Source organism: Mesocricetus auratus, unplaced genomic scaffold, assembly GCF_017639785.1.
Source record: "Mesocricetus auratus isolate SY011 unplaced genomic scaffold, BCM_Maur_2.0 Super-Scaffold_100006, whole genome shotgun sequence".
Classification (NCBI taxonomy): Eukaryota; Metazoa; Chordata; class Mammalia; order Rodentia; family Cricetidae; genus Mesocricetus; species Mesocricetus auratus.
In genome coordinates, this window is record NW_024429190.1 from 16,698,302 (window position 1) to 16,713,324 (window position 15,023).

The following is a 15,023-nucleotide window of genomic DNA, read 5'->3' on the forward strand; positions in this document are numbered from 1 at the left end:
ATTCACTGGCATCATTTACTAAGAAAAACAACTGAGTGACAGAACACCTGACTAGACCACACAGAGCCCTAGGTTCAGTCTGTAGTGAAGGAGAAGAAAGGGGTAGGAAGTGCTCAAGGACTTTCTGCTGTCCCTCCGAGGGACATTTGATATAAAGTTTGGGAGTGGGGTATGAACACATGTTTAAAAGTACCCTACACTACACTGAAGTATTTTTATTATGGAATTCAGATACAGTAAAGCTGACTCTGGGGGCATATAGGTCAATGTGTTTTAACATATTCATAGATTCAACCACCAAAGGAAAAATACCTTTTTTATTATATTTTTGTGTATTGTGTGTGTGGAGGGGAGGTGTATTTGCTACAGCATGCCTGTGAACCTCAGAGGACAACTTCTCTCATCACTGTGGGGGAAGGGGGGTCCCTGGGACTGAACAAAGGTCATCATGCTTAGTGGCAACTACCTACCAGCTGAGCCATCCAACCAGTCCCAGAGAAAATTATAGAGACTGAAAACACAGAAAGAGCATACATCATATGAGGTTTTTGATACCAAAACAAAAAGGAAAACATAGCCCATATTCTCACGAATAGAGAAAAATTCAAACCAAAACATTATCAAATATAAAGTATCATAAACGAATTGTCCTAAGAATATTAAATCATTAGAAAAATACAATGATATTCCCACCCCACTGCAAAAAAAAAAAAAAAGCTAAAGGAGAAAACATAGCCAGTAACAGATGGAGAATGACCATCCAATAAAGTGTAAGACAGGCATGATTTTTTAAGACCTTAAAACAAGGAGTAAAAAGGAATGTTCAGGGGAGAGTGGAGAGGGTGGGGAGGGGGAGAAACTTCGAAGAGAAGAGGGAGGGGAAATTTTGTGATGTAAAAACAAAAATTAAAAAAAACACACAAAAAGGAAAAGGTATCTATTAGAAAGCCACACATCTGACCAAAGATATCCTATAGCAATATGGACCACACTCTCAGAGATCAGGACCCAGGCAGGGATTCTGCTATCACCACTTCAATGTAATACCGTGTGGAAAGGGTAAGTAAGCAATTTAAGGCAAGCAAACAAGATGAGAAGTAGCAGATGGAAAAGAAACAAGTTCATGCAAAGACAATGGTTACTGTCTACAGAAAAAAAATCCAAAAGGGTTTAAAAATAAACTCAAACTATATACATTAAAACTAATACTATGAGCCTGGTGGTGGTGGTGTACACCTTAAATCCCAGAACTCAGGAGGCAGAGGCAGGCCCATCTCTGCAAGTTGGAAGCCAGCCTGGTCTACAGAGTGACAGCCAGGGCTACACAGAGAAACCCTATCTCAAAAACAAACAAAAAAAATCAACACTACCCAGAGTCACAACTATATCGTATAAGACTACCACAAATAGTATCTTGGAATATTTTTAATTAAATGTTTATTTATGTATTATGGGAAGCATATGCCACAGCATGCAAGTGAAGGCCTGAGAACAACTGTAGAAGGTTGGTATCTCCTTCTATCATGGGGTCCTGGGGGTGGGACTCAGGCTGTCAGGCTTAGCAGCAGGTGCCTTTATCTCTTGAGGCATTTCGCTAGCCTATTTTTGGAATACATTTATTGAAAGAAAGATAAGACCTTTACATTTTTAAAACTAAGCTTAAAGAAATAAAAAAAACTAAACTTATGGAGAAATTAACACATTCAAGAATAGTCTTCATTGATTTATAATGTCAATAAAATCCCAAACAAAACCTGGAGAATGTTTTAAAAAGGAAAACTGCCAAACTATAAAATTGCCATGGAAATGTAAAGCACCAAGGCCAGCCAAGGCAATGCCAGAGAAGAACAAGCAGGAGAGAACCCTTGGCAGGTACCAGGCCACTCACATAGATGTAGACTTAGTTATAGCCTAAAATATTTTTGCTACATAGAAAACAAAACATAACAAATATTAGGAAAATTAAAACATAAGCTATGAGCTGGGTGTGGTAGTGTATACATTTACTCCCAAGCACTAGGGAAGAACACTTGAATCTAGGAATTTGAGATCAATGTGAGCAACATACTAAGCAGTATGTAAAAAAAAAAGTCACAGAGAAGGACATGGTATTTGTGGCACATGTATCAGAAAAGGGATACTTATCCTGAATATACAAAATGTATCTATAAACCAATTTTATGGAGATATAGCCCAGAGATGCTCAACAAGCATAAGGTCTAAATTCCTCCCAGCTTCATAGGAAAAACAATAAACAACAAACAGAAACCACAAAAAGAGAAATTACAAGTGTCAAATACAATATAAAAATATACAGCCTATCATTAAAACAAAAATTCAAATTAAAACCTGTACAGCCCTATCTTGTCACCAAGATGAACAAAGGAAACAAAATTGCCAATACCTATGTCTAAAGAGGCTGCTGACCAAGCTGATGGCCAACAGAGTCAGTGAAGTGTGAAGTGCTGTATACACACTAGGAAGAGGCTTGGCAGGGACAAAGCGGACTGAGATTCTGCCCAGGTAAGTGTGCCTCAAAGTACAGGCACAAAAGTATTATTATCGGCATCACCTTTCAGTGCTGAAACTCGGCAAAGGACCACTCACAGGATCACACAGTGACAGCAAAGGAGGCCAGATCCAGGAGTACAAACCATGTTACTCCATTTAGCTAAAACTACTGGACACCTACAAGACAGGTATTGTCAGGGAAGCCCCCCCCCAAAGAGGCTTCTGCAGGCTGCTAATCCAGTGGCATTCACATGAGGGTGCTCACACTCAATGCCTAAGATCCGTGTGCTTGGCTGCACACACAACTTTAACAAAGTGGATTCAGCTCTACCACCTCTACAGCCTGGCTGGAAGTCCCTCCCAACACAGCCCCTCCTGTTTTCCTAAACCACTATCACCACTCTTTTCCAAGGAGAGCTGGAAGCATGGATTCTAGTTTCTTTCTCTTTCTTTCCTTTTTATAGGAAATATTTTTGTTTTTTTTTTTTTTTGGTTTTTTTCCAATCACATGTGGAGATTAAAGGACCACTATGTAGGTCCAGGTCATCAGGCTTGGCAGGAGACAAGTGCCTAAACCTGCTGAGACACCTGACAGGCCCAGGATTCTAGTTCCTACAAGTCTACCTCCCACTACATGGTGAGGGCCTTCCTATGCGGTCTCTGTATCCTGAGGCCTGGCATAAAACCTGCTCAATAACTCATTAATCTAACCCTGAAATGACTCCTTTGCAAGTCTCCACAGAAGGTCACAGATCCCAAAAGGCCTGTATTTTTCCTACCCACAACTTCCCAATCTCTTCTAAACACTCCCTAATATGTAAATACAGGAAGGAAAAATTAAGCAGGGGCTCCACTCTCTCATATCAACTTATATTTTTATGAAGAGAGAAAGAAAGCAGAGCAAAGGTGCTAGAAAGATGATCAGCCATTAAGAACATTTGCTGCTCTCCCAGAGGACCCAAGTTCAGTTCCCAGCACCTACACAGCACAGCTTATAACCTTCTGTAACTCCACTCCAGGGGCCTCCATGTACACATGCAGACACACACACCTACACACAATTTTAAAAAATCAAACTAAATCTGAAAGAAGGAGGCAGCATGAGGTATCTATGTAAATTAATATAAAATGTACTTTACTAAGAAAACACAGTCTAAGTCAGGCAGTGGTGGCACACGCCTTCAATCCCAGCACTTGGGAGGCAGAGGCAGGCAGATCTCTGTGAGTTTGAGACCAGCCTGGTCTACAAGAGGTAGTTCCAGGACAGCCTCCAAAGCCACAGAGAAACCCTGCCTCAAAAACTCCCCACCCCCAAAAAAAGAAAGAAAACACAGTCTATTCCTAATTTCCAACTGAATACTAAGAAAATGAGGGAAAAGAAAGGTCAATAGTGAACAGTTTGTCCACATGGTAATCATAAGTAATCTTGGAATTGCAACAATCTCAAGAGAGCCATAAGAGGACTATGCTCCTTTAGTACTAGAAATCTTAAGGAGAAAAGAAAAGTCTACTGAAGTAGAAACTATTCCTATGATAGGGACTCAAACCACAGCTGCCTAGCCTGCCTGACTCTGGGCAGAAATGATCCCTTGCAGCCTTCATTCACAGAATAGTGATGATACCACTCGGTTCCCAACCAGAGAACAACTGATTAGTTACATAAGACCAAGCATCTCATCTCATTTAATATGAAACATATTGATATAAATTATTTTTTTCATTCAAAAAATGCATTTTGAATCAACTTATGTCCTAGGCACTATGCCACACACACTAGGAGTAATCACTGATAACCACAAGATTAGGTCCCCTTCTCCAAGCAGCTTACCACTGGGCGGCACACTATTTATACCCTAAGGGATGACTTTCCCCAAAGAGAAGGCAATGTGGAAACTACCTGCCTGAGGTGTGCAGCAGAGGGAAGCACTCTCCAAGCACAGCCCATACTTGAAAGCTGGCCTTGCTTGTACTACATTCCAGAATTGCTTCAGGAGTGCTTACAAGTTCTGATGCACACATCTCACCCAAAACCAGTTAAGTCTAACCTCTGGGAGTGGGACTTGGGTGCTTTTTCTCAACAAATAGGAATTTTCATATTTATTTTTCTTTTTCAGTGTTGAGGACTGAATCTAGGGCCTCCACATAGTAAACACATGTTCAGTCACTGAGCTATATCTCCAGCTGAACATTTTGGTTTTTGTTTTGTTTTTGTTTTTTGTTTTTGAGACAGGGTTTCTCTGTATTGTTTTGGAGCCTGTCCTGAAACTCACTAGACCAGGCTGGCCTCGAACTCACAAATATCCGCCTGCCTCTGCCTCTCAAGTGCTGGGATTGAAGGTGTTTGCCACCAACGCATGGCAAGCTCAACTTTTTATTAACATGTCCCCTGACACATCTATTGTGCTGAGAACTTTGCTCTTTAACCAATAAAAGCTTCTTACTTCTTTAATTGATGTTTTACTCTGTATGCATTTAAGATAACTTACTATTTATGGTTATCTTTAGACTTTGCTTTAAATCTATGCCTCATTTCTACTCGCCAAAGCAAAGTAAAACAGCAAGCCCTGCCCTGTAGTACAATGTGAGCTGTCTAGTATCTTAGATTCTTTTAGCTCACTGATCCAAGATAGATGCAGATTCCTAACCCAATGGGTTTCTAAAACCCAATGTGTCATCCCTCTGTCCCCCAGCAAATCTGGGCCACTTTCCCCATAAGCCAGCAGATCCCTTGTTTTCCCTCATACAGCAAACATCAAACCGTAGAGTATCTCCTACCACAGGATTAAAATCCAGAAACAAGAGTCTATACGGTAGAGGTGAAGCCACTATGTGCTGTTGATGTTCCAAGACTAATAGAACAGTAGCTGGGAGGAACTGAGATCAGAAATGACTAAGACCCAGACCCAGTCCTTGGGGAGTTCACAGAAAAAGCAGGGGCTATATGGTAATACTAGACTACAGTGGGCCTGCATGAGTTGGGTAGACAGAGTGACAATTCCAGTATATAGTGACCTGTAGGAGACAGGAAAGAATACAGTACTCTATAGCAGTTACCTCTGCTTTGGAGAAGCTTCAGAGAAGGGTGTCCGTTATGTTGGCCCTTAAGAATGCTGCAATTAGTCCTGCAGTAGGGGCACACACTTTTAATTCCAGCACTTGGAAGGCAGAGGTAGGTGGATTTCTATGAGTTCGGGGCCAATCTGAACTACAGAGCAAATTTCAGGACAGCCAAGAGTACACTAAGAAAGTATCTCAAAAAACAAGCTGTAACTGGGCAGAGACAGAAGGAGTAGAAGGGAGGGAGTACCTCAGGCAGAAGCAGGAAGTATGAACCAGAGCACTGGAGCCAGAGTCTATAAGAAAAAGAGAAGGTTCAAGGTACACCCGAGAAAAGTCCTCTCCAAACCCATATCAGACTAAGTAGAAGCCAAAGCCATGACAAATTCCAGCAGCCACTGGCCATTGCTAGGAGAGCCTAGAAACTTCCTCCAAGGGGGGAGGGGTTAAAAAAAAAAGGCTCCTGGCATACAGCACTATGATCTCAGCAGGGAGAGGTGGGGGAGCTGATCAGCAGTCAGGGACAATGGTCATAAAGAAGCCCTGTGAGCCAATCCCCCATTTCATCATCTAAAATGCAGACCAAGCAAGCTGTAGTACACATGGCAGAAACAAAGACCACTTCCTTATTGTTGGGCAAGTAAATGATTCATAGGGTGGAAGACCACAAAGACATTGTTAATAAGCATATCAACAAGTTTTAATTATGTAAGAAACTGTCTTGTCTAAGCTAAAATGTAGGACACCAAACCATAGAAGAAGCCTATGGTTTTAGCTGATACTGTTGTTTTATTTTTGCAGAACTGAGCATGGGACCCAACTAAGCATGTCACTACCTCTGAGGCAGATCCCAGCACTAGTCTACTTCACTTTGTTTTTTAATGTTTAAAACTTGTAAAAAGTCTGTAAGGAAACAAAGAAAAATCATAGTAGGTACGAAAGGAGAATGACATCCAAAGCTTTGCTGCGTACAAAGAGAAGCTTTACTCCTATACACAGGTGCTAGAGATGGCTCGAAGGTCAAGAGCAATGTCAGCATGGCCCTGGCCCTGTGCATGGTGCTCTCTGTAGGCTTCTGTTAGCTTCACCCCCTTTATTATGGTGTGCTAGTTAAACAGCCACTCTGTTTTGCTGTTATACATCAAAGGAACACGTTTAAAAATAAAGTCGCAGGTTGTCCTCTACAGTAGGCTGGCAACAGACTGCAATGGCAATGTACCCATCTGAGCCATTCAATGCAGCAGTCGCTGACTCCCACATGGCTACTGAGTGCCTGAATGTGGCTAGTAAGGCTGAGGAGCTCAATTTTCCATTTGAAGTTATTCTAAGTAGCTTTAACTATTGGCTAGTACACTGGGCAGCACAGGGCCAGACTCTGCAAAGCAGACTCCAGACAACCAAAAGGAGCAAATTTGCTAAACGAGTACAAACTGTCATGGGGGTCTGGGACCAGCTGACACAGGTCCTGAACAACTACAAGACAGACATGTAATAAATGAGGCAAGTCCCACCAGTCTTAGAAACTCTGTCCCTGCAATGATATCCATGGAGAGCACTCTCCTTTACCCCAAACTAAAATCTTTACTTGAATGTCACCTGCTCAGCAAGCCCCAGTTGCCAAACACCCTGTCTAGACACAACCTTTTCAGTTTTCTCACCCCCATATTCCCTAACACCTGCTTTCTCTCCCCCATGGTACCTACAGTATGGCAGCAAGTGTACCACCACTCTCCAGAATGCACTCAGACTACACAGGCAAAATGGGATCTTAAGTGTGGCAAGTAGGTACTGCCCACTATAGAGCTGGGTCCTTGGATGAAGACTGTATGTGGAAATGTGTGGTGTCTAAATTCAGATCTTTTGCTTGACAAGCATTTACTGAGTTATTGTCTAGTGTAAGCACAGAATTAATCAGAGATGTTTTCTCAGTCTAGTACAGTTGACACTGTTCAACGATACTCCCTAACTAAAAACACACAAGTAATTGCAAAACATCATGAAGGGAGCCCTCTAATTCCAGAGGTTTCCTTGTTAGAGTATTCACAGCAGTAAGAGGTAGAAGGAACCCATAATCAGAGGGGTCTCTTGGCCTACAGAAAGATGGGCTGTAAGTTGTGATTCAGGAAAGCTCTTAGTGGGTGACTCTGAAAACAGACAGGCCAAATCTCTATGTAACACACAGGAAAACAAAGTCTACAAAGCAACTTCTCCATAAATCACATGAAAGGATGGCATGACTAGGCAGCTTCTACTCCTGAAAAAGAGACTGTCATCAGACACCTTCAGGGCTTCACTGTGTCTCTTCAGTCCTCACTCCAGGTAAGTCCACAGAAGCTCAGGAGTGCAGCCACCCTATCAGTCAGCTAAGGGATCCCCCTTAGCTTGCAGACCCCATGCTGTCTGTGATTGCTTCCAATCAGAACAGATAGTCTGCTGAGTGTTGCTACATGGAATACCCAAGGAACTAAAGATTGGACCCACAAAAAGCAGCCAAAGCAATAGTATAGAGCAGCTTGTGATGACATATACTCCCCCAGCACCCTCTATGAGCTAGTCTACTGAGGATACGAACTATTTGGGGTGCACAGAAGACCTCCAAAGTTGGAGAAAACATGCTGGCTAGGTTAAGCATTTGCATACATGACTCAGGATATGGCCTCTTAAGAGAAGCACAGAAACACCATCACTGAGTAAGTCTTCTTTTCTGCAGGCTGGTCCTAGGGAGGGGAAGCTATACAGGTTCTTACCTAGTGGTGAATGCCAAGTAAGCATTAAATGTAGACAACCAGCTGGAACTAAGGGTGGGGTCCCTAGAGAGGACCAGGACTAAAGAAGAGGAAGTAGTACTTCACACCCACATGATGATGGTCCATGTTCCTCCTGAGCATTTCCTCTTATATTTACTTCTCCTCTTATTATAGCAACCTGGACCTCTCTAGAAGACAGTGCTTAGTTATGCCCACCTAAGAGGAGAGTATGCCAAGCATCCCTGGCCCACATACCTCCGGAGTACTATAGTCACCAGTGGGCCCTTGAGAAGGGGCATCTGCATGCCCTACATTCAGGGCTATTCAGAGCCCTCCCCTACCCCAAGACATAGGAATCATGTACTACCCTCCAGCCCAAGACAACCCCTCCATGAAAGATGGGTGCTATTCATAAGTGGAATCTTCTTATACCATGCACATGTCTCTCTTATCAAGGCCTGCCCATCAAAGCAGTACCTATGAGAAAAGGAACTCGAGATGGCATTCTGCTTTGCTCAACCCCCAACATATAAGGGGTGTGTGTGTGTGTGTGTGTGTGTGTGTGTGTGTGTGTGTGTGTGTGTGTGTGTGTGTGTGTGTGTGTGTGTGTAAATAAAATGAGAGCACCTTGCCTCTTTTCCTCGACCTTTCCTGGCCAGAGTCTCCAAACATAGCTGAAATCACCAGTTAAGTGTAATAGGTCCATGCAGGAAAATACAGACCAACCTCAAAGTTGCCACCAAGCTCTTTCTGACCCCTTCCTTTCACTGGGTCTGAAAATAAGGGTGCTGACCCCTCCTTTCACTGTCCATCACCAACAAGGGGCCTATGCTACCCAGCACAAAATCAAACCTCACTTCTGTGACCACACTTAAGTGCATCCTTTACTCTTACCTTTGACTTACTTCATTGTATTCAGAAAACTACACCACCACCCTACACCAGTGCCTGTGCAGGGAACATAGCTGGGACTGAGGCATACAGATGCACACTGACTGGTTTCCACTCACTCAGCAGGACACAGCAATGTTTCCCTCTCTGCCCAAATATCCATTTTTCAGGATAACCTTAGCACTACCCCTCCCCTCAAACCCATACTCCACCCTTGTGGCTATGGCCTGAGTATGTGTTTGCCACCCCCAAATTCACATGCTGAAATACTAATCCCCAAATTGACAGTACTGAGTGGCAGATTTGGAAAGTATTTCAGGCAAGAGCCCACATGACTGAAATTGGTGCCCATTTAAAAGAGACCCCAAAGAGTTGACATGCCCCTTTGGCACATGAGGGTATAACAAAAATGGCTATTTGGGTTGGAGATATGGCTCAGTGGTTAAGAGGGCTTGCTGTTCTTCAGAGGTCCCAAGTTTGGTTCCCAGAATTCACACTGGGCAATTCACAACTACCTGTAACTCCAGTTCCAAGGGATCCAATACTTTTCTCTGGCATCCATGTACCCAACCTCCACATAATAAAAATAAATATTAAAATTGTTAATTTTTTAAAGATGGCTGTCTGGAATTGTTAATCTTGACTGCTAATTTGATGGGATATAGGATTACAGTAGAAATACATCCCCAGTATATCTATAAGGGTATTTCCAGAAAGACTTAATGGAAGAAGGAAGACCCACTCTGAATATGAGTTGCACCATCCCATAGGCTCACCTGTCTCTCTTCCTGACTTCAGATACAATGTAACCCAGCTGCCTCATGCTCCTGTCAACATACCTTCCCTGCCATGATGAACAGTACCTACAAGCTGTGAGGCAAAATAAAGCCCGTCCTTCCTTAAGTTGCTCCCAGGAACAAGAAAAGTAACTAACACACCATCCATCAAAACAAGCTCAGTGTGTCAATGGATACCGAATCTGCTGAACCTCTATCTTTAACTTCCCAGCTTTCAGAATTGGTGTTTCCAGCCCATTCATTTCAATGGTATTTTGTTACAGAAACTTATCCCAGAACATTGTCAACTAAGGACCCTGCTTCCTGCTGGGCCAAGAAAACAGAAAACGAGAAATGATAATAGCAAACACTGGACAGAACAACAGGAATTCTCATTCATCACTGGTGGAAAGGAAAACAGGCAGTTTCTTCAACACTAAATAAGCTTATCATACAGTATAGCAATTGCACTCCATGGCAAGTACCCAAAAGATCTGAAAACCTACACCCACACGGATCTTTACAAATGGCAACTGGTCATATATGCCAAAACTTAGAAGCAACGAAGATGCCCTTCATCGAGTAAATAGATAAACTATGCCAAATCCATACAGAAAAATATCAGGTTTTAAAAATTGGTTATACCCTCTAAAGCAACAGAAAACTATATAAACTCACAGAGACTGAGGCAGCATGTACACAGATCTGTACCAGACAGAGTCTTAAGAGCTGAAAGGAGAAATGGACATATACCCCCATTCCTAAGCCAGAAACTATCTCCAATTGACAACCATTTGCAAATGGAAATTTAGTTTTCCTAAGGAACTCTCAACTGGGGAAACAAACTCCTCTTAAGGGCAGGCTGCATGTCCAGTACTAGATGGCCAACAGAAAAGAAACTCAAACAGCATCATTGTAGGCTCCTTTTCTCAGTCATAATATCAAGTTAGGGCCTTTTAAAAAATTTTTATCTTTTATTTTTATATATTTTTCTCTTTTTACCCTACAGGTCCTTTGCATATATATTATGACTTCCAGTTGAGCATCTTCATGGGATTCCTGTGTATAAATAAGTAGCCTCTACATCTTTATCTCTCTCTCTCTCTTTTGCTAAATACTCTTTATTTGATATTATACATAGACAACAGTAAGTGCCTTTCAGTGGTAAAAGGCAGCATCCTTTGACTTAAGGAATTCTAACTAAAATGACATCATCAAGTCAAGAACAGACAGTTACTTCTTGATGATTGCCTGTAACAGGCCAATGAATATAAACTAAAACACAAGTGAGTCTTCTCATTTCCGAGACAGTGACAGGTTTTTTCCCCCCAGTGTTTAAACATACTCATATGCCTGGTTATATAAATTTAAGTATAAAACCATCCAATAGGTTTGAGGTGACACCCCCGTTTTTGTGGAAAGTAGAACTTTAATTATTCAGTCCAATCCTATATGGGAAAGGGAGAGCAGTGATAGTATTTATGCAGCTGGAATTGTTATTTTAAAAAAGATCATATCCATTTTACTACAAGTCATTTTTACTTAAATCAGGACTGTCCAACAAAAACATTGTTAGCCATTCATGATATGAATTTTAGTTTATGAATTAAATTATGGTACACATTAAAAGTCATGTGACATTTGTTTTGTAGTAAATAAGGCAGCAAAGTTACTCATTAGTAGCTTTTTCAAGATAAGCTATTAGGTCCGCCCTCTCTCCCTTCTGAATTCTAGCAAAGATCAAAATTATGGTACACATTAAAAGTCATGTGACATTTGTTTTGTAGTAAATAAGGCAGCGAAGTTACTCATTAGTAGCTTTTTCAAGATAAGCTATTAGGTCCGCCCTCTCTCCCTTCTGAATTCCAGCAAAGATCATTTTTATTCCAGGGATGTACTTTTTGGGATTCTCCAAATACTCCATCAGGGTATTCTCTCCCCAGGTGATGCCTTTGTTCTTGTTGGCATCTGTTTACGAGAAACCAGCAGCCTGGCCTGCCTTCCTCCCTAACAGACCATGGAGATTTGGTCCAGTCTTATGCTCGCCTCCCTTTCCACAGTGTGGCACTGGGTACACTTCTGAACAAATATCTTCTTACCTTTCTCAACATCGCCCATTTTTAATTTGCTCCCAGGTGATCAGCACCACAATCGCTGCGACCACTCTCTCTCATGTGCCTTTTCTTAGGCTCTTTTCCTTCTGTTTGTTCTGTCCTATTCCAATCTATTGGTTTTCATTTTATCTTATTATTGTCTTTCTTATCCTCATTCCACAGCAGAGAGATTTGACATAGTGGCCTCTGCAGCAGCCTACTCATCTTGAAGTCTTCTCCCTTCTCTTCTGCCTGGCTCTTGGAGCTCAATATGCTGATTACATGAGATGGCTCTTTTCATTCTTACAGATCCATAATTAAGTACCTCAGCTTATTTCACAGACAAGCACACAAAGACTAAGCCTGAGTGTCTGCCTTGTCTAAGACCACAGGCCAGGACACTATTACACAGCTAGGTTAATAAACCATTGCCCAGCCCTCCTCCTGGTACCAGCAATGCACAAGCAGCAGCTCAAATACACAGAAAATGTTCTGGTATACCTAAAATGCTCAAAGACATAGGACACTAGCAAACAGATTGTGCAGAAAACTCATAATTATAAATCATTTCAAATGTGACCTCTCATTTCACTGGTGCTAATTCTAAAATAGTCATAGCATTAGAAAATAAGTCAAGCAACATATAACTGAACCACTATTACTATGCCAGTCACATACCTAATATACATCCAGGTACATCCCTCCCCATTTCACCCAACAACACTTGAAGTGTGACCTAAGCCCTAAATCCCCTGGCAAGTTAGTCAGCCTCTGTCATGGTTTCCACACATACAAGAAAAATTACCAATATGTTCCTGAATCAGTAAGTTCCCAGTTGGGGGAGGGGGAAATTCTAGGTATGTAACGCAGAAATGGATTTAACACAAGGAATAAGATGATTCCGAGATCATATGAAGAAGTTGGTTCTGAACGATCCCCTGGCTCCTAGGAATAGGTCACTGAGCAACACGGAACTGATGTACCTGAGATGCAAACAGGAACTGCTACTGGAATTGCTGAACTCAAGAAACCCAGTAGGAAGTAACATCACTGCCTCTGGAAGGGAACATGGGGCTCTTCTGAACGACAACTGCTCTCAGCATCCAGGAAGCTGGAAAGACACTGTCAAAGCTATAGAAAAGCCTCCCTGAAAAAGGCAGTCATGCAAAGCAAAGAACAGCACCAGGCACACAAAAGAACACCCACCTCCTAGTAAACGAACTCAACTCCTCTTCATAAGCTGCCTCCTGTCCCTAAATTTCCTCCTTACCCTATTCTATGGTCACCAGTCAATGGTCAAATCCCAAAAGCCTAGCCTAGCTTTACAGAACTAAGACTGTGGCTAAACACATTCAAGTCATATGTGAATGAAGATTCACTTTTAAATCAGCGGTCACAAACATAGTGAAAAAAATTTTAAAATAACACTGAAACCTCATATGAAACCCCAACAAAAGGAGAAAAGGAGACCAGAAACAGTTTATGTATTGAGCACATTCTGCCTTGAGAGTTAACTTCTATTTCCTCATTTAACACTTGCATTATTAACTCTTCACCTGGGTGGTTTTTGTATTTGTTTTATGGTGCTAGTGATGGAACCCAGGACTTCACATGCACCAGGCATATGCTCTAACACTGAGTTGTGTATGGCTCTATCCCTCTCACATTAGTTCTTTTCTAGAGGAACCATTAGTCCTAGGAACTCAAGTTCACACTAGAGGCTGCAGAGGTTAAATGACTTTTTCAGGGTCACATAGCACAAAATGACAGAGATGGTGAGGCTCCCCAGCCCCAGCCCTCAAACCACCATGATCCTCCCACTCTATTTTTGATTATAAGAAGAAGCAGGGTTAGTGAGACACAGACTATACCTCCAAAGGGCTCTCTGCCAGGCCAGGAAGCAGACTAGAAAATCCATCATTCCAGATGGATACATTTACAAAGGCTATCTCTATCCCCTGTACCTTCCTTTGGCAAGATCTGTTTTGCCTTCATTTTGTTGTTGTTGTTGTTGTTTTGTTTGCTTTTTGAGACAGGATTTCTCTGTGTAGTCTGAGCTATCCTGGAACTCTATAGACCAAGCTGGCCTCAAACTCAAAGATCCACCTGCCTCTGACTCCCTAGTGCTGGGATTAAAGGCGTGGACCACCACCTCCTGGCTTTCTTCTCCTTTTATCTTTCTTATTTTTTTGTTTTTGTTGCTGTTGTTTTGCTGCTTTGGCTTCAAATGGACATTTTTAACAAAGAACTCTCTGATCACCTCCTCTGAGAGCTTAATAAAAGGCCACATGACAGAAGATATAAGCAGGAAAAGCTAATTATTACTTCATAGACCCATGTAGATTAGCAGATTAAACCTTTGGCTTCATGAAAACCAGCCCCATCACCTGAGGAAAACAGCCACATCACTAGCATGCTACTGAATTCCTTGGCCACTGTTCTCTGGGTTCTACTACACTGGATTCATAGGATCCCTTAACACAGCTCTCTTCCATATAAGCCAAAGATTCTGCTCATATGACACTAGCGAACGACCTCCGAGGAAGTTATAACCTGTTAACTCACTGCATCTGAAAGGTTGGTGATTCTCCCCATTCTTCACCCACCTCCACCCCAGGACATGTGGCAATAATGTCTAGAGACATTTTGGTCTTCACAATTGGAGGATGGTACCAGAGTATCTAGTGGGCAGAGGTCAGAATTGTTGCAACACACAGAACAGCTGCCCACAGGAAGTATCCATCTCAAACATCAACAGTGCCTGGTGCAGAAATCCTGCTCTAAGGTACTGGGCAACGGTTTCAACTGAAGAATGTACAGTATGGGGTCAAAAGCTCACAAGTGCATTAGGAAACAAATATGTTTGTTCAAACCAGAGAAAGCTACTACTTAAGTAATCCCAAGAAGCTAGATGCCTTAGCTATTTGATCTTACTTGAGCCATTTTCC

At 42.1% G+C, this 15,023-nt stretch overlaps 1 protein-coding gene and 1 pseudogene across 6 annotated transcripts in view; both read right to left on the minus strand.

Moving 5' to 3' along the window:
* Nucleotides 1-15,023, minus strand: part of Tbc1d14 (TBC1 domain family member 14) — a 108,171-nt gene that overhangs the window by 72,640 nt on the left and 20,508 nt on the right. The window lies entirely within an intron of this gene.
* LOC121140794 lies at nt 11,000-14,094 on the minus strand (annotated as a pseudogene).